This window comes from Microcebus murinus, chromosome 18 (assembly GCF_040939455.1).
Source record: "Microcebus murinus isolate Inina chromosome 18, M.murinus_Inina_mat1.0, whole genome shotgun sequence".
In the NCBI taxonomy this organism is placed as follows: domain Eukaryota; kingdom Metazoa; phylum Chordata; class Mammalia; order Primates; family Cheirogaleidae; genus Microcebus; species Microcebus murinus.
In genome coordinates this window covers 51,985,226-51,992,980 of record NC_134121.1, presented here as the reverse complement: position 1 = coordinate 51,992,980, position 7,755 = coordinate 51,985,226, and the positions used below count along the sequence as shown (strand labels likewise).

At 41.6% G+C, this 7,755-nt stretch overlaps 1 protein-coding gene across 1 annotated transcript in view; it reads right to left on the bottom strand.

Moving 5' to 3' along the window:
• The window catches only part of ARSG (arylsulfatase G), a 127,344-nt gene extending 120,077 nt beyond the window's left edge, over positions 1-7,267 (bottom strand). Inside the window, exon 1 of the mRNA XM_012747430.3 lies at positions 6,705-7,267. The gene's annotated coding sequence lies outside the window, so the exon portion shown is untranslated. The remainder of the gene's footprint in view (positions 1-6,704) is intronic.
• Positions 7,268-7,755: the final 488 nt, after the last annotated feature.

Here is a 7,755-nt window from a genome sequence, read left to right as displayed (position 1 = left end):
GGATGATTAAAGTAATCAAAAGAAATAAAATACGAGACATAAGCAGCATTTTTACCTCCTTTCTGCAATCCTTTAAATGCCTCAAAGAATACCTTTTCTCTTATAAGAGTTACTCTCATAAAAGGCTAAGTTGTAATAATTCTTCAACTTCATTAAAAGCAACATGTGCTATTTAAAGGGAGAAAAATAATGCGTAGCAAATCGCCTTAGCTTTTAAAAATAATTTGTTTTATCACCTAAGAATACTTGAGAATCTTTGATCAGAATTATATTTCATTGAATTGCTATTGTTTCTTGGCCTTTTGGCCAAGATCAAGTGTGAATTGTGGAAGCATTTCTGATTTTTTTTTTTTAAAACATCTAACTGTCGAAGCATTTCTGTATTTCATGTGGGGGTAAGCAGAGACATTTATGTTATGAGTTACAAGTTGCAATTTACATCTTATATAAAACGTGACTTGATATTCTAAGTTGCCATAGGTATCAGGTAACTGGTCATTGTTTTTTTTTTTGGAGTTACACTACATGTAGAGTATTTCTCATTTTAGCAGTTTTCTGTAAAGAGGGGAAGTATGAGGATAATACATGGGCTATGTACTCACCTGTTGCTGAACCTCACCCGGAAGGTGATGGACAATGCTTGCTGCTCCATCTTTATTCATCTTTTATGTTAATTTATGACAACTCAGGGGGAAAAACATAACAAGCCTAGTTTGGTTACAGGTACACACAAGCTTGAATATTTCTCTGCACTGAAATGAAAGTGGCATAGTTCATCACCACCTGCTACGTTTTTGCATAGCATTTTATCAGCCATAGAAATAGGACAATCTATAAAACTTTGGGGAGGGTGGGGAAGGAAATGACAAAGTGTCTGTCAAAAAACGGACACACCTAAAACAAGGTGGATGTAGCAAATCTCTGTCACTGCTTGAGAAGAACTGTGAGCTTGTGGCAGTTTTGCAGACTTACATGACTTTAGCACTTTACAACATATTTTTTAATATGAATGTTCAACACAGTTTAATATTTATAACTGGTTTCCGAGGGATCTGCTCTATGTCCATTCTGTTAACTGCATGAAACAAAAATGTATGCCAATTTCAGTATGTCAATGATCAAGGTTTTAAATATTTGGAAGAAAAAAAAAACAAGATTGCTGATTTGTTCTGTATTAATGACAGTCTGGTACTTCTAGATTTGCAATAAATTTATGGCTTTTTTATTTAAAGAGACTGGTTTTTCTTCTGCTGACAAAAACTCAAAAAAGATTCATTTCAAATAAATATTAATTTTTTAAACTTTTCTATAAAATCTTTTCACTCTACTAACGACACATAGTTTCCCAAGAAGTGTCTTGTTGAACTTATTTTTTTTTTGTCATTGAAAACAGGACAATTTTACTTTATATTGAATCTTTCATACAAATTATTTTAAAGCACCTTTAAAAAAACTAAATAAAAGGGCATTTATTGAAACCTTAAAATCTGTACCCCTATAATATGCCAAAATAAAAAAAAATAAATAATTCAAGGGAAGTATTAAGTAATGGAAAACAGGAGAGAGAAATAAAAATTAACAGTATAATCAAATGAAGAAGCATATTTTCAGCTAAGACTTGAAATGAGAATAAAAGCAGTGATTGAACTTAATTATTTCTTAATGAAAAATACATGAGTGAAATGATATTATGTCAGCCAGAGCAAGCCTATCAAAAGTAATAAGGGCAAATAGTTAAGACTGTCTACACTCAGTTACAGACTAGTTCTAACCTTGTGTGAGTAAACAGCACGGACTCTCAGACATGCCAGGGGTTGGCAAACCTTTTCTGTAAATATTTAGGTCCAGATAGTAAATATTTAAGGCTTTTTGGGTCCCAAGATCTCTGTCTTACTCAACTATGCCACTGCAGCTCAAAAGCAGCCATACACAATATATAATGAATGACAGCCAGGCGAGGTGGCTCCCACCCGTAATCCCAGCACTTTGGGAGGCTGAGGTGGGAGGATTGTTTGAGGCCAGGAGTTGGAGACCATCCTGGGCAATATAGCAAGACCTCATCTCTACAAGAAATTATAAAAAGTAGCCAGGCTAGTGGCTCATGCCTGTAATCCTAGCTGCTTGAGAGGCTGAGGCAGGAAGGTCACCTGAGCCCAAGAGTTACTGCTACAGTGAGCTATGATTGCACCACTGCATTCTAAGCCTGGGTAACACAGCAAGACTCTGTTTTAAAAAAAAAAATACATATATATATATACACACACATATTCATTCATATGTATATATGAATGAGCATGGCTATATTTTAATGATATTTTATCTATGGATACTGAAATGTGAATTTCACAAAATTTTCACACATGAAATGTTATTTTGATTTTTTTTTTCCATCACATGAAAATGTAAAAACCACTATTAGCTTGAAGACTGTAAACAAAAAATAGGCAGTGGACTGTATTTGGCCTGTGAACCAGTTGCCAGCCCCTGCCCCACGCATGCGTGGCATTGGAACACACCTGTACCACCAGCCAACTCTGAAACTAACAGTCCTGCCTAACAGGAAAGGATCACTGCGGTCAAAGTCATTCTTGGATCAGAGGTGGCCCGAAATAGGAAAGATCAAGCAGATGATAACACATTTATTAATTATCACTTTTCATTTCCCCTGATTAAAGTGACTCTGCTTTAAGCTGGTTTCAGCATAAATGTAGACTGATTCCCTCCCCAAAATAAAATTATTGCAGTTGCAAAAAACGAGTTAAGATCATATGCTCTTTTAAGACAAATGTATCCAAAATTGATACAATGTTTCCAACCTTTTAACAACAAAGTTATCGATTTTATACTCCAATGACACATAATATATTAACTTTTGTGCATTTAGTTGCCATGTCTTTAGCTTAATACCTGGTGATAAAATAGAAATTACATTCTAAGTCAGGGTTCCCGTGGCCCAGATTCCAGTCATCTGCAGGTATTTGTTACATTTAGGTTTCCATACTCCAATCCAAATATTCTAAATCCTCATGATCCTTATCTTTAAAAGTTCAAAGAGATCTGGAGTTGAGAAGCCTGTTGCCTTTACAATTTTAAGTGGTTGTGAAAATTACTTAAAACGACCGATTTAAAGACAATTCAGACATGTTACACTCTAAAAGATCACTCCTATAGGTATACACTGCATTGAGAAAAGAGAAAATGTCCTTGTTTTCAGATGTGTCTTTAATACAGCATGAATGTCCTAAGGCAGGGCAACTGTATCCAACAGGTTGGCCCGCCACCATCGCATAAGCAAGGAAACTAGGTCCCCCTAGCGTTCGGTCTTTGTAACGACTCTGAAGGTGCAGAACAGGAAAAGGGGCAAGAGAACTCACAAAGTCGCTTTTCACGGAAAAACTCTCACACCCAAATCAAAATGACTTCAGTGACTATCAGTTTCCTGGAGGGGAAATTAGACAACAAATCTGATATCCCAGAACGTTTCACCAAAGGTTATTGAGAGAAAATACAAATTGTGGCCATGTATATGTACCATTTATATGCCTTTCCAGCAATTCAAGAAAAGAACAAGCACACTGGCAACTTACTACCCAAGAATTCAACCAAGCCGAGAGGGGTGGCTCACACCTGTGATCCCAGCACTATAGGTGGCTGAGGTGGGAGGATCGCTTGAGGCCTGGAGTTCTGTGACCAGCCTGGGCAACACAGAGAGACTGTGTCTCTACCAAAAATTTAAAAAATTAGCCGGGCGTGGTGGTACATGCCTGTAGTCCCAGCTACTCGGGAGGCTGAGGCAGGAGGATACCTTGAACCCAGGAGTTTGAGGCTGCAGTGAGCTATGATGGTGCCACTGCACTCCAGCCTGGGTGACAGAGTGAGACCTTGTCTCTAAAAAAAAAAAAAAAATTAAAAAATTAAAAAAAAAAAAAAAAAAAGAATCAAAACCTTAAGTACCTTCCCTGCACTGACCCCTCCCATCCTTAGTCCCAACTTTGTCCCTGAGCTCCAGACTTATACATGCATGCATGGCAGCAACATGGACGTAAAGTAGGCATCTCCAACTTCAAATGTCCTCAGAAGAACTCTGGGTCCTCCTCAAACCCATTCCTCTACCAATCCAACCAGCTCTCCTTTCTAAATATAGCCAGAAGCTGGCTGCTTTTGCCAACTGCACCAGGACCCTTGATCCAAGCCAGCATCATCTCAGCTGGATTACTGCGATAATCTTCTGGCTGCCTTGCCAGCCTCCGCCCTTGCCACACGCCACCCCCACCTTAACTTTCCATAGAGCAGCCACCATAATCCTTTTAAAGCAACGTCAGACATAAATCCTTAGCAGTGGGCCCCGCATGAACTGCCTGAAGCTACTGCTCTTCCCCTTGCTCCTGCCACGACAGCCTCATGGGCTTTCTTACTGTTCCTGGAACTGTTCTTACCGATCCAAGTCTCAGGCCTCAGCATTTGTGGTTGCCTTTGCCTGCTACCCCCGTCCCTTAGCTGTGTACATGATGGGATCCTTCAGTTTGGTCACCTCCAAATGTCACCTCCCTAAGGAGGCATTCCTGACTATCCTATGCAATACAGTACTTGTTCCTATCCCTTTACTCTGCCATGCTGTTATAAAAGCATCTGGTTTTTTCCACTAGTGTATCAGGGTAGCAGGTTTTTTGTTCACTGCGATTTCCCCAAGGCTGTGAGTAGGGCCTGGCACCTAGTAGCTGGTGCTCCATAAATATTCTTGAACAACAACAAAAAATATATGAATGAATGAATGAGTTCTTTGTATTTCATTGATTTTTTTTTTTCTCCCCGGTTAATTACACAAGAGGAAAAAAATGGTAACTCTTTACGATTACAGCTCAAGAGAGTCTGGTGCCACTATGAACCAGCTGGATGGTCACAGGACACCGAAAGCATGTACTCAAAACCCACTGTCCAACATTTGAGGATGGGTCTCAAAGTGCCCAGCAGTACTGTCCTACTGGGTCAGCTGTAAGGAAGAAAATAATGATCCATGAATAAAGACTAAACAAAATAGTAGGGGGAACGATTAGCACTGGAGTATGCAAATGGAGGGCTGTGAGTTTTAACATATTGCCAAAGTCGATTTTGTTTTAACTTAACCTATTTTCCAGTAGACATTTTTTTTTCATGATGCTTTTTTTTTTTTTTTTAATGCCTCTCAACTGGCAGCAAGTGCTTTTCTGGATATTGGACCTCTGTTTTTTTGGTGCTAAGCAGAAGTACATAGATTGATTTCTCTGACTTTGAGCAACCCCAGATGGCTCCACTTGAACAGAAAAGAAGTTGAAAGACAGCTTAATCTTATAACCCCTTCTATAAACAATCTGAAAAAATTGGCTAGGCTTCTGGCAGGCGGTATTTTACTTCTATGAGGTCACGCAGCACAGTGCAAACAATATAGAACTCGGAATTAGGAAAACGTGGGATCTGGTCCCATTTTGGCCATTGGTTTAAACACACAAGTTTACTCAGCTACTGCACGCTTGTTTCCTCGTCCAGGAAATGGACTAAACAATCTCCACATTATTAACACCATACAACTCTGCTTTCCAAAAATGAAAATGCATTTATTAATATAAGGCAATATCAGGCCCTTGGCAACGAGACGGGAAGGTAAAAATCTGCAACAGACAATAATAGCAAGATCAAAACCCGACACATATCACATGTTCTCACTCATATTTGGGAGCTAAAAAAGTTGGTCTCTTAGAGGTAGGGAGTAGAATGCTAGACACCAGAGACTGGGAAGGTGGGAGGGGGACGCATAGAGGTTGGTTAATGGGTACAGACATACAGTTAGATAAAGAAGGTAAAAGTTCTAATGTTCCACAGCAGGGTAGGGTGACTACATTATATCGTATATTTCAAAGCACCCGGAAGAGAAGACTTGAATTGTCCCCAACACATAGAAATGATAAATACTCAATGGGATGGATACCCCAAATACCCTGACTTGATCATTATACATCCTATGCATGTAACAAAATATCATATGTACCCCATAAATGTGTCAATAAAAAAATCACATGTATCCCACAAATATGTTTCAAAAAAAAAAAAAACTTAAGAAGAGGGGAAGAAAGCTGAATACTACTAAATCCACAGGCCCTTATAGTGTCCACACTCTTTCGGCTTGAACGTCAACACTTCTGTACTGACGGAAGACTTGTATGACCTCTTCCTTAAACAAGCCTTTCTCTCCTATTAACAGGATTTCAGGGGTGCATTTTCCCAGGTGGAGTGGGGATCGCTACTAATCCAGGGCTGCACTGTCCAACACGGTAGCCACAAGCCACATGGGGCTGGTAAGCACTTTAAACGCGGCCAGTTGGAATTGAGATGTGCCGTAAGTGCAAAATACACACGGGAATTTGACGACTCGGTACGAGAAAAGAATATAAAATATCTCAATAGTTATATTGATTACATGTTGGAATAATAATAGTTCGGATGCATTGGATTAAATAATAAAATAGATGATTAAAATTCATTTCACTCGCTTCTTTTTGCATTTGCTAATGTGGCTACTAGAAAAATTAAAACTTAACCTATGTGGCTTGCATTATATTTCTGCTGGGCGGTGCTACTCTGGATATCGGAATCCAGAAAGTGACTGAAGGATCGAACTCCGAGCTGAAGCACGTTTTTCAGTACTCCCCCAGGGGGCTGATTGCACTCACTGCTCAGCTGCAGCGCCTTCCGGATTTTCCAGGGCCGTGCCCAGGGCGCGGCGCACGAGGTCCTCCCGCCAGGCGGGCCTGCGCCGGAGGCTGCGGCGGAGGAGGCCCCCGCGTGGCGGGCGCCAGGGGCGGCGAGGGCCGGGCGCGCCGCGGAGCCCGCCTGGGGAAGTCCCCGGGCGCGGAAACAGGTGGCGCGGCGGCGCTCGCAGCTGCTGGGCCCGGGCGCCCACACCCGCCGGGCGCAGCCGGCCGGCGACGCGCTTCCTGCTCGGGAAGGGCCCGGGCAGGGCCGGCCTTAGCGGCCCCGCAGCTGCCTGCTCCGACGTCAGCGCGCCTGCTCCGAAGCGGGTTTGAAAAATGTAAATTATTCTGATCAGGGGGAATCTACGGCTCGGAAGGCAAGCTGGACGAGTGCCGGCGCGATGCTTGCCAAATTCTGCTGCTTAACCCTCGCCGTTCAAAGTCTGTCCCGGCGCGGCGGCTCACGCCTGTCTTCCCAGCACTCTGGGAGGCCAAGGCGGGAGGATCGTTTGAGATCAGCGGTTCACCCCCACCCGTCTCTGCTAAAAAAAAAAAAAAAAAAAAAAAAAAATTGCAAAGAAATTAGCTGGACAACTAAAAATATATAGAAAAAATTAGCCGGGCATGGTGGTGCATGTCTGCAGTCCCAGCTACTGGGAAGGCTGAGGCAGAATGATGGGTTGAGCCCAGGAGTCTGAAGTTGGCTGTGAGCTAGGCTGATGCCACCGCACTCTAGCCTGGGCAACAGAGTGAGACTACGTCTCAAAAAACAATAATAATAATAATAATAAAATCAAAGCCCGTGAACTGGGCTGAGCATAGTGACTCACACCTGTAACCCAAGCACTTTGGGAGGTGCAGGTGAGGTCACTTGAGTCCAGGAGTTCGAAACTAGCCTGGGCAACACAGCGAGACCCGTCTCTACAAAAGGGATATATATATATATATATATATATATTTTAAAGTCTGTGAACTGAAATGTCAACATTTATTCCTTCCCTTGACTAGAGAGATACTAATTCCATCAGCA